The sequence below is a fragment of the Hyla sarda genome, chromosome 7 (assembly GCF_029499605.1).
Source record: "Hyla sarda isolate aHylSar1 chromosome 7, aHylSar1.hap1, whole genome shotgun sequence".
In the NCBI taxonomy this organism is placed as follows: domain Eukaryota; kingdom Metazoa; phylum Chordata; class Amphibia; order Anura; family Hylidae; genus Hyla; species Hyla sarda.
The window spans coordinates 219,304,299-219,326,002 of NC_079195.1; the positions used below are offsets into that span (position 1 = coordinate 219,304,299).

General features: G+C 40.2%; 1 protein-coding gene and 1 long non-coding RNA gene across 3 annotated transcripts in view; both read left to right on the forward strand.

The window, feature by feature from the left end:
* Window positions 1-5,132, forward strand: part of LOC130283351 (uncharacterized) — a 55,036-nt gene extending 49,904 nt beyond the window's left edge. The window contains exons 2-3 of the long non-coding RNA XR_008846668.1: window positions 2,264-2,295; window positions 4,165-5,132. This is a non-coding gene — a long non-coding RNA (uncharacterized LOC130283351). The remainder of the gene's footprint in view (window positions 1-2,263; window positions 2,296-4,164) is intronic.
* The window catches only part of NEGR1 (neuronal growth regulator 1), a 549,860-nt gene that overhangs the window by 156,096 nt on the left and 372,060 nt on the right, over window positions 1-21,704 (forward strand). The window lies entirely within an intron of this gene.

Sequence of the window (21,704 nt, forward strand, 5' to 3'; positions counted from 1 at the left end):
TGAGAACAAAAGGAGGCTGCTGCACTGTATTTTCCAATCGACATTCCAAAGCAAACGGTGGGAACGGGCTCTACCAAGTAAAGATAATTCTCTGATGATTTTGATTTGATAAAGGATGAAATTCTAGAATGATATTGAACTCAATGGGAGCTAAAGAACTCTGTACTGTGGTGACTATTGTGTATTAAAGGGGTACTCCACCCCTAGACATCTTATCCCCTATATAAAGGATACGGGATAAGATGTCTGATCGTGGGGGTCCCACCGCTGGGGACACCCGCGATTTTGGCTGCGGCACCCAAGAAATCTGGTGAGTGGAGCGAACTTTGCTCCGTGCCGGATGACTGGCGGTGCGGGGCGGAGGCTTGTGACGTCACGCCCCACTTATGACGTCACGGCCATGACCCCTCAATGCAAGTCTATGGGAGGGGGCGTGACGGCCGTCACGCCCCCTCTCATAGACTTGCATTGAGGGGGCTTGGTCTTGACACCACGAGCGTGGCGCGGCTATGTCGTCACAAGCCACCGGTGCTCCGGCGCTGCACCCGATGCTCTAAAGGAATACCGGGTGCAGCAGGGAGATCGCAGGGGTCCCCAGTGGCAGGACCCCTATGATCAGACATCTTATCCCCTTTAAGGTTTTTCGCTGACCTAAGCCCTTGAGTTTGGGCTAGTCCGAGGGGGCGGTCTTTAGGCGGCTAGTCCAGGCAATGGAGGGGTACTCTGGAGGGAAAAATTCAAATCAACTGATGCCAGAAAGTTATACAGATTTGTATATTACTTTTATATAAAAATCTTAAAGGGGGTACTCCGCCCCTAGGCATTGTATCCCCTAGCAGGGGATAAGATGTCTGATCGTGGGGGTCCCGCCATTGGGATCCCCGTGATCTCCGGGCCAGTTCTGCGGAGTTCTGAACACAGAAGTTGGGAGCTTCCGTGTTCGTGACATCACGCTACGCCCCCTCCATTCATCTCTTTAGGAGGACATGACGGCTAGTATATAGCCATCACGCTATGGATGGAGGGGGCATGGCGGCTGTGGTCATCCGGCACAGAGCGGAGTTCGCTCCATGCATTGGATGATAGGGGTGCCGTGCTGGAGATCGCGTGGGGTCCCTGCCGCGACCCCCCTGTGATCAGACATCTTATCCCCTATCCTTTGAATAGGGGAAAAGATGTCTATGGGTGTAGTACCCCTTTAATCCTTTCAATACTTATCAGCTGTCTTACCACAGTGCTCTCTGCTGCCACCTCTGTTCGTGTCAGGAACTGTTCAGAGCATTAGAAGTAGTTTATTATGGGGATTTGCTTCTGTTCTTAAAGGGGAACTCGGCTGCCCTGTGTTGGAAGCTCCGCTCCCCAGCGTCCGGAAGTTTATTGTTCCGGACGCTGTGTGTGGGCTTCCGTGTTCAGGGCCGCCCCTCGTGACGTCATGCCCGCCCCCTTCATGACGTCACGCCCGCCCTTTCAGCGAAAGTCTATGGAAAGGGGGCGCGATGGCCGTCACGTCCCCTTCCCATAGACTTTCATTGAGGGGACGGGCATGACGTCACGAAGGGGGCGGGCATGACGTCACGAGGGGCGGCCCTGAACACGGAAGCCTGCACACAGCGGCCGGAACAATAAACTTCCGGACGCTGGGGAGCGGTGCTTCCGACACAGGGCAACGGAGTACCCCTTTAACAGTTCCTGACATGGACAGAGGTGGCAGCAAACAGCACTGTGGTCAGATAGAAAAGATCTACACAACTTTCCTCTGGAGCATACAGCAGCTGATAAGTACTGGAAGGATTAGGATTGTTATATAGAAATTATTTACAAATCTTTATAACTTTCTGGCACCAGTTGATTTGAATTATTTTTTTTTCCTCCGGAGTATCCCTTTAAGGGGTAAGATGTCCTATCTGTACAGAGTAATAACACACTGTGATGTTTATGGACAGACTGATAACCAAAGATTAAATTATAAAGAGAAGCCATATTTGTTCAATAAAATATATTTATTGCCCATTTCCATGAAGATTGAAAATACAAATGACCTTGTTGCGGACGGGAAACGCCTATATGGGGGGCTACGGGGCGGCGAGACGGGAAAGATTGTTATGTTGGACTAAATAGTTATTTCAAGAAACACGAGGACCCAATCTATCGCTTTAATTAAAATTGGATTTGAAACTTCCCCCAGAGAAGTGTAATAAGTCTTTAATATAATGATAACAGATTTGATTGATAAAAATGAATGAAAACTCTTTCTCTTTTGCAGACGATTCCAGGGGTAAGATGAAGAAATATGAGGTTTGTTCTAATTCTCCTATAAAAGGAATCTAATTAATGCTGGAATAGGATTTTAAACTTTGCGAGTTAATTTCCACTTTCAAGCAGAGAATATCTTTATGGCCAGAAGTCCGAGGGCTAATTAAGTGCGAAGAATAAAGCGGCGGCGAGGCCGTGTCTGGGAGGATATCACTTCCTACCAAGGAGTTGTCCTCCCTTTCATGTGGCTGAGGCTGGAAATTAGACTTTGCATTTCATCCATTGTAAAACAAATACAAACACATCCCATGGTATAGTACTAGATAGCAAAGGAGGTTAAAGGAGTACTCCTCCCCTAGACATCTTATCCCCTATCCTTTGGACCCCTGCAATCTCCCTGCTGCACCCGGTGTCTAAAGGGGTACTACCGTGGAAAACTTTTTGTTTTAAATCAACTGGTGCCAGGAAGTTAAACAGATTTGTAAATTACTTCTATTAAGAAATCTTAATCCTTCCAGTACTTTTTAGGGGCTGTATACGACAGAGGAAATGCTTTACTTTTTAGATTTCTCTGATGTCATGACCACAGCGCTCTCTGCTGACCTCTGCTGTCCATTTTAGGAGCTGCTCAGAGAAGGAGAAAATCCCCATAGCAATCATATGCTGCTCTGGACAGTTCCTAAAATGGACACCAGAGGTCAACAGAGAGCACTGTGGTCATGACATCAGAGAAATCTAAAAAGCAAAGCATTTCTTCTGTAGTATTTAGCCCCTAAAAAGTACTGGAAGGATTAAGATTTTTTAATAGAAGTCATTTACAAATCTGTTTAACTTTCTGGCACCAGTTGATTTAAAAAAAAAAAGTTTTCGACGGGAATACCCCTTTAAGGCCGCGGCCCACTCGTGATGCCACGGCCATGCCCCCCTTAATGCAAGTCTATGGGAGGGGGCGTGATGCCCCCTCCCAAAGACTTACATTGAGGGGGCATGGCCGTGACGTCACGAGCAGGACTGACGTCACGAGCCTCCGGAGCTGCACCCGACGCTCTAAACGCCAGGTTCAGCAGGAAGATTACGGGGGTCCCCAGGGGCGTGACACCCAGTGATCAGACATCTTATGCCCTTATAAGATGTCTAGGGGCGGAGTACCCCTTTAAAGGGGTACTCTGGTGGAAAACTTTTTTTCTTTTAATCAACTGGTGCCAGAAAGTTAAACAGATTTTTAAATTACTTCTATTAAAAAATCTTAATCCTTCCAGTACTTATTAGCTGCTGACTACTACAGAGGAAATTCTATTCTTTTTGGAACACAGTGCTCTCGGCTGATATCACGAGCACAGTGCTCTCTGCTGACACCTCTGCCCATTTTTGGAACTGTCCAGATTAGGAGAAAATCCCCATAGAAAACATATGCTGTTCTGGACAGTTCCTAAAAGGGACAGAGATGTCAGCAGAGAGCACTGTGCTCGTGATGTCAGCAGAGAGCACTGTGTTCCAAAAAGAAAATAATTTCCTCTGTAGTATTCAGCAGCTAATAAGTACTGGAAGGATTAAGATTTTTTTTATAGAAGTTATTTACAAATCTGTTTAACTCTCTGGCACCATTTGATTGAAAAAAAATTTAAAGTTTTCCACCGGAGTACCCCTTTAAGGGGTTCTCTAGCTCAGGAGACTCTCAATCAAATGTTAGATTCATAAGAACAGTGACCTCCAAACTGTTTGGAGTACGTTTTTAACCTCTAGTTTTCCCCAACCAGGGCAGCTCCAGCTGTTGCAGAACTACAACTCCCAGCATGCCCGGACAGCCTTCGGCTGTCCGGGCATGCTTGGAGTTGTAGTTTTGCAACAGCTGGAGCCACCCTGGTTGGGAAATACTGCTTTACATGTAAATAGGACTGTTTCCATTCACAGGGAGCAAGCAGAGATCTTGAAACTAGTGAGAAATTGGAAGATATAGTTTAAAGCTGCAGAAGAACTTACATAAGACTTAATGACCTTTTTAAGAAAAGCAAAGTAAGGATAAAGGACGGCAGGTAAAATAAGGAGCAGCGAAGACGTCGCCTGGAAATGCTGATGCTGCCAATGTTAACTTGATGGCCCTTGAAGTCGATGATGAGCGTCCCATGAATCCCGGTGACAGCCGTCGCTAGGTGAAGGACATATAGTAAAGATGAGGCCGCGGTGTAATCTAGAGAGAGGGACACAGAGCGTTTCCCGAATACAATCCTGGCCAAGAGCTGGAATCGACCGTCACCCAATTAGATTTGCGCTCCCCCCCCCCCCCCCCCCCAAGGAACTGTAAACATGGAGTTGCCTTGGCATAGAAGAAGATGGGGGGGAGGGGCGTCTAGTATTTGGGACCTTTGCCATTCGGCGCTGCAGGGATCAACTTAAAATTTGATCTCGTAGTGATTGGAACATCGGCAATTGTGTATCCGCGACGCTGGCCCCAGATACCTCCGCCACGGTGATCAGATTACCGCTCAGCCGAGACCTGAGACACCACGAAAAAGGTCACTCTCAAAATAGGAATTAATGAGAGATGACACTCGACAGCACCGCTGCAAAACAACTTTCCGCTAAATACACGATTCTCCTGGCACATTAAATGATCCCATAAAGTGGATCCGCAAACACTTTACGGCACAGAACATACTGTTACAATGTTTATTGTGTAATGTAGGAACGAGCGCCGGTGTCAATTAGGAGGATTGGGATACGGTTACATAAAAGGGGCTTAATGGACGAAATTCTTGCATTTTTCCTTTATCGGCGCAGAGGTGAATTAAAGGGTCTGCACGCTCATCCAGACTTTGCAAAAACATCCTTCCATTCTGTGTCCAGCATAGACCTGTGTGTTTCCATAGTTACAGACTACAGACAGGGTGTAGTCTGACCCAATGGTTATGAGATACTCCAGGAACCGGCAGACAGTAAGAGAAGAGAAGAATACAAAGTAAAACATGACAGCATTACATTACTTATCCTGTACTGATCCTGTACTGATCCTGAGTTATATCCTGTATTATACTCCAGAGCTGTACTCACTATTCTGCTGGTGAGGTCACTGTGTACATACATTACATTACTTATCCTGTACTGATCCTGAGTTATATCCTGTTTTATACTCCAGAGCTGTACGCACTATTCTGCTGGTGGGGTCACTGTGTATATACATTACATTACTTATCCTGTACTGATCCTGAGTTATATCCTGTATTATACTCCAGAGCTGCACTCACTATTCTGCTGGTGAGGTCACTGTGTACACACATTACATTACTTATCCTGTACTGATCCTGAGTTATATCCTGTATTATACTCCAGAGCTGTACTCACTATTCTGCTGGTGAGGTCACTGTGTACATACATTACATTACTTATTCTGTACTGATCCTGAGTTATATCCTGTATTATACTCCAGAGCTGCACTCACTATTCTGCTGGTGAGGTCACTTTGTACATACATCACATTACTTATCCTGTGTTGATCCTGAGTTATATCCTGTATTATACTCCAGAGCTGTACTCACTATTCTGCTGGTAAGGTCACTGTGTACATACATTACATTACTTATCCTGTACTGATCCTGAGTTATATCCTGTATTATACTCCAGAGCTGCACTCACTATTCTGCTGGTGAGGTCACTTTGTACATACATCACATTACTTATCCTGTGCTGATCCTGAGTTATATCCTGAATTATACTCCAGAGCTGCACTCACTATTCTGCTGGTAAGGTCACTGTGTACATACATTACCTTACTTATCCTGTACTGATCCTGAGTTATATCCTGTATTATACTCCAGAGCTGTACTCACTATTCTGCTGGTGGGGTCACTGTGTACATACATTACATTACTTATCCTGTACTGATCCTGAGTTATATCCTGTATTATACTCCAGAGTTGCCCCCACTATTGCCCTCACTTCTGTTTATTGTTTTTTTTTTTCTTTTTTTGTATCAAATAAGTTTTTAGTTAGTATATATTATTGTTTTTCTCCTATTAATTTGGATGTTATTGAACTGATTTAGTATTTGGTGTGAATGAGGCCGGACCAGCTGATCAGTTCATGAATTACATTTTTATCTTTTGCATTAGAACTTATAGGAAGATAGAGAAGTAGTAAAGCACCATGACATGTATGTACATATTGTTACTTTATGTTACATTGTCTGTATTGTTACTTATGTTCAGTTACTTTTATGTTGCTTAATTTCATTATGTTGTAATGTTTTATATTTTCAAGTAAAAGTACTACAGGATTAGCACAATATAGGTCAGAGTTTCCCAACCAGGGTGCCTCCAGCTGTTGCAACAGTACAACTCCCAGGATGCCCGGACAGCCGAAGGCTGTCCGGGCATCCTGGGAGTTGTAGTTTTGCAACTGTTGGAGGCACCCTGGTTGGGCAGCATTGTGTTAGAGCTATATCAGAGATTTGGGGTTTCCCTTTTAAGAGCAGGTTTCTTTCCAAGAGCGGTAATACAGTTTACTAAAGTGTGTGCTGTCACCTTTACTTTTGTTTTATCCTTTGGGTCCGGGCATGCTGGGAGTTGTAATTTTGCAACAGCTGGTGGCACCCTGGTTGGGCATCATTGTATTAGAGCTATAATAGAGATTTGGGGTTTCCCTGCTAAGAGCAGGTTTCTTTCCAAGAGCGGTAATACAGTTTACTAAAGTGTGTGCTGTCACCCTTACTTTTGTTTTATCCTTTGGCTGTCCGAGCATGCTGGGAGTTGTAATTTTGCAACAGCTGGAGGCACCGTGGTTGGGAAACACTGATACAGGTGTACATGTTATGTATATACCAAGTGATTGGACTTTATTGTGTAGCTTTTATAAATATAGATATACTGTGTTGAGAGGGTGACATGTCCTTCCTCAGATGTCAGGGCGCAGTCACAGCTGGGATCCCAGGCCATTATTGTATACTGTTATTGTCCTTATATAATGACTGGGGTATCATAAAACTCGGTTTTCGATATTAGCTCAGTCTGTGCCCGGGATTTTATGTCCTTTAGACTGAAGTGTTTGCCACTTCGAGCTCTGCAGATGTGTTTTATTTCCCTCCCCCTTGGTAATGGAAATCAGGTTTGAATATTACAGTCCTGAGGTTACAACGTTGACCTGTGAAATGGAAACCGTCCTCTCGAGACCACACAGTAGACTTTTCTGGCTTCAGGCGAAGCACCAAATTTTTTACCGTTTTTCATGTAAAGTTAAATGAAACCATTTGTAAATGAGGAGACTCCTCTGTGCCGGGAAAAAGAATGAACACATTGCACACAATTTCATTAAAGGCCAGGCGGGGACAGACTACAACTTATGTGCTATAAATATTCCACACGGCTCTAAATGGATTGAAGGAAATTAGGGGTCATTCATTTTAAGGAGACTAGCACCGAATTTTTGTATGATCTGCTTAGACAATGCTGCGGGGTGTGAACATGATTTGGCAGCTGCAGTACATAGGAGTCAATTGGCAATGAATGTATTTCGTAGATTAATAATTCTATCTCGAGAAAATTATGGCGTACAGCTTCTTTCCCAGAGAAGATAGAAAGAGCATTATCTATATATAGTTACTGTCCTCGGCTACCTAGGCCTCCAGCTGTAAAAGAATAACTAAGAAACTCTCTTTAATGATAATGAGATGACTTTGCTCTTTCTACCTCAGTCTGTACAGAAAAGCTAAAAAGTGTTCTCAACATAATAGAGAAAATTGTAGTCTATTGTGCATGCTCTAGAAGGTGTGTGCACAGTTTGGCAGCTGCAGTGCATAAGAATAAATTGGTAAAAAAAATACTCATAGATTAATAATACTGTCTCTAGGAAATTATGGAGAAAAGCTTTCTCAGAGAAATAATAACAAGCATTACCTATGTGATTACAGTTATTATCCTGCTATATCTAGGCTTCCAGCTGTAAATCAGAGCTGTCAATAACTCATTGACTCTCTTTAATGATAATGAAATGGCTTTGCTCTTTCTGTTCAAGTCTGTACAGCAAAGCTAAAAAGTGTTCTACAGAAAACAGGACATTTTAGACCATTGTGTTTGCTCCAGAAGGTGTGTGCATGATTTGGCAGCTGCAGTGCATAGGTGTCAATTGGCAAAAAAATAGCCATAGATTAATTATTATTATCTTCTGGAAGTGATGGCGTATAGCTTCTTTCGAAGACAAGTTATAACAAGTATTACCTACTGTATGTGAATACAGTTATTATTCTGCATCTAAGATTCTAGCTGTTAAACAAAGCTGTCAGTAACTCATTAACTCTCTTTAATGATAATTAGAGGACTTTGCTCTTTCTGCCCCAGAATATACTGCAAAGCTGAAAAGTGAGCTGCAGAAAAAAGGACATTTTAGTCTATTGAGCTTGTTCTAAAAGGTGTGTGGACGATTTGGCAGCTGCAGTGCATAGGAGTCAATTGGCAAAGAATAAAATGTATAGATTAATTTATTACTATCTCCAGAAAGTGATTGTGTGCAGTTTCTTTCCCAGAGAAGTTATAACAGGCTTTACCTATATGAATACAGTTATTATTCTGCTATATCTAGGCTTCCAGCTGTAAATCAGAGCTGTGAATAACTCACTAACTCTCTTTAATGATATTGAGATGACTTTGCTCTTCCTGCCTTAGTCTGTACAGCAAAGCTAAAAAGTGAGCTGCAGAAAACAGGACGTTTTAGTCTACTGTGCTTGCTTTAGAAGGTCCATGTAAAGACTGCAATACAGAAAAAAAAATTATTAGTGCACATACAAAGGTTGCCTTGGATCTCTGCCCCCCTGAAACCATAAAGTGCCAGGAAGCTTCATACAGGGACGTTTATGTTTGTAGGGTGACTGTCTTGCCTTCTTAGCTGTGCTGTACAGACTATGATAGGAACAGCAGAGTCATCTCATTATCATTGGAGGGTTACTGAGCTATGAGCATAGCTCAGTAACACTTTGGGGGGATTTATGAAAACATGTCCAAAGGAAAAGTCACCCAGTTGCCCATAGCAACCAATCAGATTCCTTCTTTCATTTTGCAGAGGCCTTGTTAAAAATGAATGTGTAAAACAAAAGAAGAACAGGCGCTCCCTTGTGGAGAATCAACAAGATCACAGGTGTGTGGGAAAGAGGGGAAAATGGAGGCTCACCCTGCTATGTTGTGCAAATTCCCACACAACAAGTATGTACGTATGAAACAATAGTAGAGGTCTGCAGTCTTCCTGCGAACGATAGAGATAACTATGGAGACACTTCAAAGATACAGGAGTGCAGGCGCTGACCAAGTAGGGAACAAGTGGAGCCAGGTAGGTAACGAACAGAATTAATCCAAATGTGACGCGTTTCACCGCGCTTGCGCGGTTTCATCAGGCATGCCTGATGAAACCACGCAAGTGCGGTGAAACGCGTCGCATTTGGATTAAATCTGTTCGTTACCTACCTGGCTCCACTTGTTCCCTTCTTGGTCAGCGCCTGCACTCCTGTATCTTTGTAGTGTCTCCATATTTATCTCTATTGTTAAAAATGAAAGAAGCAAGCTTGTTGGTTGCTATGGGCAACTGTGCAACTTTTCCTCTGGACAGGTTTTGATAAATCTCCCATATTGATGATAATGAGATTCTGTCATAGTCTGTACAGCAAAGCTAAGAAATTTCCTGAAGCCCAAAACTTTAATACAGAAAAAAAATGTATTATGGGTCTTACCCGGCATTAAAGGGGTACTCCGGTGAAAAATTTTTTTCTTTTAAATCAACTGGTGGCAGAAAGTTAAACATATTTGTAAATTACTTCTATTAAAAAATCTTAATCCTTCCTGTACTTATTAGCTGCTGAATACTACAGAGGAAATTCTTTTCTTTTTGGAATGCTCTCTGATGACATCACGAGCACAGTTCTCTCTGCTGACGTTATTATAATAATAATAACGCTTTATTTATTGTTGTCCTTAGTGGAATTTGAACCCATAGTCCCCAGCACTGCAAAGCAGCAGTGCTAACCACTGAGCCACCATGCTGCCCTTAGCATACATCTGTTATGCACGATTGCTAAAATGGACAGAGATGTCAGCAGAGAGCACTGTGCTCATGATGTCATCAGTGTTCCAAAAAGAAAGGAATTTCCTCTGTAGCATTCAGCAGCTAATACGTACTGGAATGATTAAGATTTTTTAATAGAAGTAATTTACAAATATGTTTAACTTTCTGCCACCAGTTGATTTAAAAGAAAAAAGGTTTTCACCGGAGTACCCCTTTAACTGGCTAACGTTTTCTGATTGTAAAATGTATTGCACCTCCTTTATTTGTGATGGCAACACCGATGAATCTTACACAAAAGCAAATTAGTACCTTGTGAGTTTAACCAAAAATCAAGTCGCTCACTGTGACTTAAATGCTATATTCAGAGCCGAGAGTGTTTTTACAAGAAAAATAGAATCATTTTCGGTCGGCTACGTATACTTAAAAAAAAAAAACCTGATAGAAAACAAAAATGATGATGATAAAAGAAAAATGACAGGTAGGAAGTACTCGTCAGTCACAATGCCACACTTTGATACAATCAATATATAATAATTTACTTTATTGTGAATGATAGAAAATTAGGTGCCGAAAAGATGTGGGTTTTTTTGTATTTTTTTTTCTTTTTTTGAAAGAGTTGCAACTTATGATAAATGGGAATATTGAATTTTTGGGTTATTTTCTACATCTTTATAAAAAATTATTTCTTTTTGTATGGTGCAGATAGAACCATTAGTGAAACAGTGTTTACTAGGGGGGAAAAAAGCCGTATGGGTTTTTATCTACTATTCTGGCAGTCACAGGGTGTACCCAGAGAAGAGGAAAACATGTTTTATTATGTCCTTCTTAGGCAGTGTTTCCCAACCAGGGTGCCTCCAGCTGTTGCAAACGTACAACTCCCAGCATGCCTGGACAGCCAACGGCTGTCCGGGCATGCTGGGAGTTGCACTTTTGCAACTGCTAGAGGCAACCTGATTAGAAAACATTGTATCAAAGATATACTAGAGATTTTTAGGGCCAGGTCAGAGATTGGGGTTTCCCTTTTAAGAGCAGGTATTACAGTTTACTAGAGTGTGTTCTGTCACCTTTACTTTTGATTTAGCTCTTGGCTGTCCAGGCATGCTGGGAGCTGTGGTTTTGCAACAGCTGGAGGCACCCTGATTGGGAAACATTGTATTAGAGCTATACTTGACATTTTTAGGGCCAAGTCAGAGATTGGGGTTTCCCTTCTAAGAGCAGTATTACGGTTTACAAGAGTGTGTGCTGTCACCTTTACTTTTGATTTAGCCTTTGGCTGTCCAGGCATGCTGGCAGTTGTAGTTTTGCGACAGTAGGAGGCTCACACGTCGGGAAACACTGTATCAAAGCTATAATAAAGATTTTTAGGGCCAGGCCAGAGATTGGGGTTTCCCTTCCAAGAGCAGGTTTCCTTCTAAGAGCAGTACTACAGTCCACTAGAGTGTGAGCTGTCACCTTTTGATTTAACCTTTGGCTGTCCTGGCATGCTGGGAGTTGTTGTTTTGCAACGGCAGGAGGCACCCCAGTTGGGAAACAATGTTCTAAAGCATATTGACCTCATATAGGTTATAGATTAGACAAAAATCAATGCATATTCTACAATTGAAACATTTTAAGTCAAACTAATTCAAAAACATTCTATATATCATTTAATTATTTTTCCAAATTATAATATTTTTATTGTTTTTTGTTGTTGTTGTTTATTTTGTTGTTGTTGATGAAGATAACATGTTGTAAAATGTCCTTCAGTGGTAAATAGAGCAGAGATGGACTATATCCCCAACATGAAGAATGTGACTTTCTTTTTTATAGATAGATAGATATGATATAGATACAGTATATAGATAGGAGATAAATATATAAATAGGAGATAGATAGATAGGAGATAGATAGATAGATAAATACGAGGAAGATAGATATAAGATAGATAGATATGAGATGAGATAGATATGAGATGGATAGATAGATATGAGATAGATAGATATGAGATAGATAGATATGTGATAGATAGATAGATAGATAGATAGATAGATGGATACAAACAAAGGATGAGTTGGTCAGCACTATTGATTCCAAACTATTATATGGACCTGGCTTACAGGTGCAGGCTGCTGGCGAAGATATACAGCAACAGAAGAATACAGCAGCACACTGCTAGCACAAAGATATAGATAAAACATGAGTATATAGATACAACATGAGAAGCTATTCAGCTATGGTGCAGTAACGAAAATATGATGTAATGAAATAGTGAGGTACTTAGCTTGCAATTTGGTGGCCAAATAGCTTGGACCGTCCCACCACGGTAAGGTGACCTCATTTTGGGACTGACCCTACACTATGAATGTGCCTCTGTGTGAATAAATCAGCAGGCATTGCAGGAACTGAAACATCCAAGACACCTTATATACACCTGATAGAGGTGGGTGGGGTGCAAGAGCCAACATGGAGGTAGCCACTCCCCCGTATGTGTAATACAAACAAAGGATAAGTTGGCCAGCACTAGTGATTCCAAACTATTATATGGACCTGGCTTACAGGTGCAGGCTGCTGGGCTAAATATCTATATATAAATATCTATATATAAGTATCTATATACTCATGTTTCATCTATATCTTTGTGCTGGCAGTGTGCTGCTGTATTCTTCCGTTGCTGTATATTTAGCCCAGCAGCCTGCACCTGTAAGCCAGGTCCATACACGCCACGCCACAGTGATCTGTGTAACAGATCAGTGTGTGCAGTGTTATAGGTCCCTATGGGACCTATAACACTGCAAAAAAAAAGATTTAAAAAAGTGTTAATAAAGGTCATTTAACCCCTTCCCTAATAAAAGTTTGAATCACCCCCCTTTTCCCATTAAAAAAATAAAACGGTGCAAATAAAAATAAACATATGTGGTATCGCCGCGTGCGTAAATGTCTGAAATATAAAAATATATCGTTAGTTAAACCGCACGGTCAATGGCGTACGCGCAAAAAAATTCCAAAGTCCAAAATTGGTCACTTTTTATACCATTAAAAAATGAATAAAAAGTGATCAAAAAGTCTGATCAAAACAAACATGGTACCGATAAAAACTTCAGATCACGGCGCAAAAAATTAGCCCTCATACCGCCCTGTACGTGGAAAAATAAAAAAGTTATAGGGATCAGAAGATGACATTTTTAAACATATAAATTTTCCTACATGTAGTTATGATTTTTTCCAGAAGTACAACAATATCAAACCTATATAATTAGGGTATACTTTTAACCGTATGGACCTACAGAATAATGATAAGGTTTCATTTTTACCGAAATATGCACTGCGTAGAAACGGAAGCCCCCAAAAGTTACAAAATGGTGTTTTTTCTTCGAGTTTGTCGCACAATGATTTTTTTTCCGCTTCGCCGTGTATTTTTGGGTAAAATGACTGATGTCACTGCAAATTAGAATTGGTGACGCAAAAAATAAGCCATAATATGGATTTTTAGGTGGAAAATTGAAAGGGTTATGATTTTTAAAAGGTAAGGAGGAAAAAACGAAAGTGCAAAAACGGAAAAACACTTGGTCCTTAAGGGGTTAACAGATCTTCAGGTGATGACAGTGATCAGATGATCTCCAAACTGGAGTAAAATGAAGACACAGAATGATTATATAGACACCAAATGTCCTCCTCCTCCGCCATGACTCAGTGGTTCCCCCATGTAGATGTCTCCGATCTGTACAGCATGAAATTACCGCATGTGTCTGTGAGACTCCTGAGGTCATCCGTCCGCTACCAGCGCCAAAATCATCCTACAGGATACACAAGAGAAGGATACATCACCGCGTTTTATAGGTTATTACTCCTTCATGGTAGAATATATAAATTATATGAGGGATACAGTAATACCAAAGGGTAGGAATACTTTAGCAAATTCAGCCTTTACTGAATACAACACTGAAAATGTATCTATTAAAGATTTCCTACTGTTCTGTGTATACAGCTCCTATGTTCTAAATCGGTGGTCTCCAAACTGGGTGCCTTCAGCAGTTGCAATACTACAAATTCCAGCATGCCCGGACAGCCAACGGCTGTCCGTGCATGCTGGGGTGTTGTTCTCTAGCAACAGCTGGAGGTCCACTGTTTGAAGACCTTAGTTCTAAAGGCAACATAGCTAAATTATTTTGAAAGACAGATAGATAGATAGATAGATAGATAGATAGATAGATAGATGGATAGATATGAGATAGATAGATATGAGATAGATAGATATGAGAGAGATAGATATGAGATTAGATAGATATGAGATAGATAGATATGAGATAGATAGATAGATAGATAGATAGATAGATAGATAGATATGAGATGGATATGAGATAGATAGATAGATATGAGATAGATAGATATGAGATAGATAGGAGATAGATAGATAGGAGATAGATAGATATGAGATAGATAGATAGATAGATATGAGATAGATAGATATGAGATAGATAGATATGAGATAGATATATATGAGATAGATAGATAGATATGAGATAGATATATATATGAGATAGATAGATAGATGATAGATAGATAGATAGATATGAGATAGATATGAGATAGATAGATATGAGATAGATATGAGATAGATAGATATGAGATGGATATGAGATAGATAGATATGAGATAGATAGATAGATATGAGATGGATATGAGATAGATAGATAGATAGATAGATATATAGATAGATAGATATGAGATAGATATGAGATAGATAGATAGAAATGAGATGGATATGAGATAGATAGATAGATATGAGATGGATATGAGATAGATAGATAGATAGATATGAGATAGATATGAGATAGATAGATAGATAGATATGAGATGGATATGAGATAGATATGAGATAGATAGAAAGATATGAGATGGATATGAGATAGATAGAAAGATATGAGATGGATATGAGATAGATAGATAGATAGATAGATAGATAGATAGATAGATAGATATGAGATGGATATGAGATAGATAGATAGATAGATATGAGATAGATAGATAGATAGATATGAGATGGATATGAGATAGATAGATAGATAGATATGAGATAGATAGGTAAATAAATAGATAAATAGATAGATATGAGATAAATAAATATTAGAAAAATGGATAGAAGTTGTAATTTTTTTTATTACTGAGACATTGTAGTTATAAGAAAAGTTTCCCAAAAAAATGGACATGACCTCTACCTAACCAGCACAAAAAGAGAGTAAAAAAATAAGACTTTAATTCTAATGACAACAAAATATCCTGATAAATGATGGCGCACGGAATATTCCAAGCAATTGACTTAATTGGTTTTGTGTAATGTGATGTTCTGTGCTCAGTCTCTGGCTGCAGACCACGTCTCAGCTCTTCAGATATAATTCATCACCTGCCAGGAGGAATATTCTATCACAGCACCGCAGGAGAGCGGGGTCCGCCGTACACTTACCTCTGCTTCATATGAACGTAATGTGTGACCTTACCGCCAGCAGGGACCCCGCTCACATCTACTGATTCAATTGTTCCACATCAAATGCAAGATTAAAAATATTATATGGATTTTTCAAATACAAAAAAAACATAAAATATCTATCTATCTATGTATCTATCTATGTATCTATCTATCTCATATCTATCAATATATCTATCTCATATCTATCTATCTATCTATCTATGTATCTATCTCATATCTATCTATCAATATATCTATCTAATATCTATCTACGTATCTATCTATCTGTCTCATATTTATCTATCTGTCTCATATTTATCTATCTATCTCATATTTATCTATCTCATATTAATCTATCTATCTATCACATATCTATCTATCTATCTATTTCATATCTATCTATTGTCTACTTTTCCATTCATCATCTTATAGCTTTGTCTATTTCTCATATCTATCTATCTAATCTCATATCTATCTATCTATCTATCTATCTATCTCATATCTATCTATCTCATATATATCTATCTCATATCTATCTATCTATCTATGTCATATCTATTTAACTATCTCATATCTATCTATCTCATATCTATCTATCTCATATCTATCTATCTATCTCATATATATCTATCTCATATCTATCTAGCTATGTCATATCTATTTAACTATCTCATATCTATCTATCTATTCATCTATCTCATATCTATCTCATATCTATCTATCTATCTATCTATCTCATATCTATCTATCTCATATCTATCTATCTATCTATCTATCTATCTATCTCATATCTATCTATCTCATATCTATCTATCTCATATCTATCTATCTATCTCTCTCATATCTATCAATCTATCTCATATCTATATATCTATTTATTTCTCTTTATTTCTTGATATATATTTAAAAGCATTTTTGGAGCTTGACCACACGAGTCCAGTCATAGAAAGTTCTTGTTTAGATCCCTTTAGGACAGTGGTCTCAAACTGCGTTGGCTGTCCGGACATGCTGGGAGTTGAAGTTTTGAACATCTGGAGGGCCACCGTTTGAGACCACTGCATTAGGGCTGTAATATTCTGCAGCCATGATGACCTCACACCATTGTAGGCCGCCATGATGATCACTTCTGGTTGGCCTGTTGGTTTTATGTTGACCCGTTACCCCCCCTGGCATCCCACAAAGGCCAAATAACCCCCCAAATCTCTAGTAATTTTTCGGTCTAATTTTCCCGATAACCCAGACGGAGCAGGAGGATCTTCTCGGCTGAGGCGTTTTCCCCGTATGATGTTTTCGCTGTCTCGCTCGCCGTCCTAATAACCATTCAGATAAATTTAGATTTCTAATTATAAAAAGGGAATTAGTCCTCAGAGTGGAATATTTTTGCAGCCATGTAAAATGATCACCAAATTTGTCAATTAAAGTGTTTCCATTTCATTGGCACGAATTGCATTGCGTTCATAATAGTTTCCGAGTTTTTTTTTTTTTGTTGATGTCGTTTTTTATTTTTTTTTGCTGTACTTTGCGCTTATGTATAGTGATAATGTTATATGTATTTGTATTATTGCCGTTCATTCTACAAACAAATCCTAGTAACTGCGCACGCAGGAAATGAAGATGCTCCTCCACCGGCTGCGGCCTCCTCCCATCGCCATAATGTGTCTGTCGTGTCCTTTACGATTATTAGTGACATCCATAATAACAAGATAGTAGCACCGGTTTATCTTATAAGACTTTATGAAGAGCATGAGAACTCCGGGTGTCACATTATGCTTCATTTTCATCCACTGAAATAATCTTAAAGGGGTACTCCGCCCCAAGACATTTTATCTCCTATTAAAAGAATAGGAGATAATAGGAGATGTTCACAAGGGGTGCGGCCGGACGGCGGTGGTCGTGATGTCACGCCACACCCCCTTCCATTTATGTCTATGGGAGGGGGCGTGACTGCGGTCACGCCCCCTCCCATAGACATAAATGGAGGGGGCTTGGCATGACATCATGACCACGGACGCCCGAAGCCGGTTTTCTGAACGTACTGTTCAGAACACCAGGGTCCACAGGTCCACAGATCGCGGGTGGTCCCAGAGGCCGAACCACGTAATCAGACATCTTGTCCCCTGTCCTTCAGATAGGGGATAAGATGTTTAAGTGCGGAGTACCCCTTTGAAGGGATACTCTGGTGGAAAAAAATTTTTTTCATCAACTGGTGCCAGAAAGTTATACAGATCTGTAAATTACATCTATTTAAAAATCTTAATCCTTCCAGTACTTATCAGCTACTGTATGCTCCACAGGGAGTTCTTTTCTTTTTTAATTTCTTTTTAGTCTGACCACAGTGCTCTCTGCTGACACCTCTGTCCATGTCAGGAACTGTCCAGAGTAGGAGCAAGTTCCTATGCTAAACCTCTTCTGCTCTGAACATGTCCTGACATGGACAGAGGTGTCAGCAGAGAGCACTGTGGTCAGACTAAAAAGAAATTCAAAAACAAAAGAACTTCCTGTGGAGCGTACAGCAGATGATAAGTACTGGAAGGATTAAGATTTTTAAATAGAAGTCATTTACAAATCTGTTTAACTTTCTGGCACCAGTTGATTTAAAAAAATAAAAATAATAATTCCACCGGAGTACCCCTTTAAAGAGACAGTAGGTCAGTAGTCAGGTTTATAGGATGACTTGTCAGCTGTATATTTTTGTGCGGTCACAACCACAGTTGTCCAAAGTCGGTGTTCTGAACAGTACATTCAGAGCGGTGGGGTGTCGACCTGGGAATTGCGGGGGGTCTAGGGGCAGAGTACCCCTTTAAAGGGACAGTAGTTCGGTAGTCAGGGTTATGAGAGGCCTGTATCAGCCATGTGTGGGTGTGTAGACTTTTGCCACCCACTTTTCATTGCTCCAGTGCATCTACAATAAAAGAGAAACCAACTTCATAATCAAATATCTCCTGCTATTTTGTATCTACAGCTCCAATGTAGCACTATGTGTCTCCATGGCAACAGACTACATAAAAGCCTCTGTAGTCTGATGTCTTGCTATGCTTCTTCTATTCCTACTTTCTATAGGCTGCCATAAAAAAAAAAAAAGCAAAACTATCAAAGTTGCATTATTTTGTTTTATCTTAGATTTATTTAACCAAAATGTGTTTTCAATCTGACGATGTAGAAAGTTATCCTGCATTTGATTCGTGGTGTTTTGCGATTGTCACGTAGCCCAAGGCATAAAGTGCACCTGACATATCCAAAAAATAACACTTCTGTATGTTACTCACTAGGTCATGCCGATGCTTTACGTCTTTTTTTTTTTTTATGTGTCTAGCTTCTGTATTTGGCTCACACATCCCTCTGTTCTGCTGCTCACTTATTCTGACATCCACTGCCCAGGAAGGGGTGTATCTGAGGCAAGCACTGTGAAAGATGATGCTGCAGCCAGACAGGATTATATTCTGGATTGTATGGGTAACAATGCTGGCACTGCTCTGGGCAGATGATTAACACAGATCACTACTACAGATGATATGGAGAGGAAGAAGAGATGACTGATGCACGGTTTTTTTTTTATTCTTTGGCTGTCTGAGCATGCTGGTAATTGTAGTTTTGCAACTAACGGCGGCACCCTGGTTGGAAAACCCTGGTCTATATTGTTTTCTATGCACTGTGCCATACCTGTAGTAGTGGCTGTGCCTGGTATTACAGCTCAGAGCAACCCTCCAATTAAAGGGGTACTCCACTGGAAACATTTTTTTTTTTTTAAATCAACTGGTAACAGAACGTTAAACAGATTTGTAAATTACTTCTATTAAAAAATCTTAATCCTTCCAGTAGTTATCAGCTGCTGTATGATCCACAGGAAGTTTTTCTTTTGGAATTTCCTTTCTGTTTGAACACAGTGCTCTCTGCTGACACCTCTGTCCATGTCAGGAACTGTCCAGAGTAGGAGCAAATCCTCATAGAAAACTTATCCTGCTCTGGACAGTTCCTAAAATGGACAGAGGTGTCAGCAGAGAGCACTGTGTTCAGACAGAAAGGAAATTCAAAAAGAAAAGAACTTCCTGTGGATCATAACAGCAGCTGATAAGTAATGGAAGGATTAAGATTTCTTAATAGAAGTAATTTACAAATCTGTTTAACTTTCTGGCAAAAAAAATAAAATGAAATGTTTTCCAGTGGAGTACCCCTTTAAGTGAATGTGACTGATGCTGCTCTCACCACAGCATCTCATAACCTACAATCACGCAAAAGATATTTCACTTTTACCACCCAGTAAGTGGCCCCCCCACAGGCCTCCTCATATCAGGGCAGATTTACAGTCCCAGTCCAGGCCCCAGGGGTTCCCATTTCTTTATACCAGTGATCGATGGCGAAGAGGAGTTCAATCCAACCCACCGCGACTGAATCAATAATCCCGATTATCCGGCTGTATCCCTGGTTATTAATGTCCATGGGCCGTGCTTCTCCTCTTATGCGGGATTAAGTGCGCAACCATGTGAGCGTCTGCCGTCAGAAGATAAAATGCGCGGCGTCTAGGTGAACAAAAAAAAAGAGGTTTTTCTCTGAATCATTGACTTCCTGCAAAATAAAAAATAAGAAATAGATGAAATAAAATAAATAAATAATTAAAATAGAATAAAATAAATACATAAATGAATATATAAATAAAATAAATTAGATAAATAAATAAAAACAAACAAATAAAAAAATAAATGAATGAATAAAAATAAATACAGTCTATAAATAATTAACCCCTTAAGGACGCAGCCCTTTTTCACCTTAAGGACTGAGCCCTTTTTCGCAATTCTGACCACCGTCACTTTACAAATTAATAACGCGAAAACGCTTTTACCGAATATTCTGATTCTGAAATTGTTTTTTCGTGACATATTCTACTTTATTTTGGTGGTAAATTTTCGGCGTTACTTGCATCCTTTTTTGGTGAAAAATACCAAAATTTCATGAAAATTTTGAAAATGTAGCATTTTTCTAACTTTGAAGCTCTCTAATTGTAAGGAAAATGGATATTCCAAATAAATTTTATTTTTCTTCACAAACACAATATGTCCGCTTTATGTTGGCCTCATAAAATGGACATACTTTTGCTTTTTGAAAAAATTAGAGGGCTTCAAAGTAGAGCAGCAATTTTCAAAAATGTCATGAAAATTGCTAAATCTGAAGGGACAGATGTTACAGAACTGCAACTCCCAGCATGCCTGGGCAGTCGAGGCATGCTGAGAGTTGTAGTTTGGCAACATCTGGAGGGCTACTGCTTGGGCACCACTGTAACAGTGGTCTCCAAACTGTGACCCTCCAGATGTTGCAAAACTACAACTCCCAGCATGCCCAGACAGCCTTTGGCTCTCTGGGCATGCTGGGAGTTGCAGTTTGGCCCCCCTAGTGGTTGCCACAGTAAAGATCGATTTACTTTCACTTTCAATTCAAGCACGTGGTCTCAAATGGCTTGAGGTGCTCAACCCCAAATGCAGTTGTGCATTTATACTGGGGGAGCAGATCCTGCCCTTGTAGTCCATTGCTAGGGGCGATCCCCAGCATAAAAATGCATACAATGAAGGATGCCTGCAGCGGACTACAAGTGCCACAATAGAATCCTACACCAGATAAACAGTGTGGATGTGTAACAATTAGAATAATACAATACAGGAATATGGGTGCACTACTGTGGTAGATGTATACAATGACATTGGCTAATCTCTCAACACTGATGTTAAAATTGAGACATTCGCCAGTGTATCCTTATATGAAGAACACACCAGAGCCCGCACACCAACGCCAAGGTTTCTCAAATGGCGCGGGACCTAACGCTAAACCCACCTGTGCGTGATAAGCAAAACAGGGGCCAGTGGGCAATTACGACAGCATTAGGTCGACTCACTAAGATAGGATAAATAAATAAAATAGAATGAATAAATAATTAAATAAATTACTGAATATATAAATTAGATAAATAAATACACACATAAAT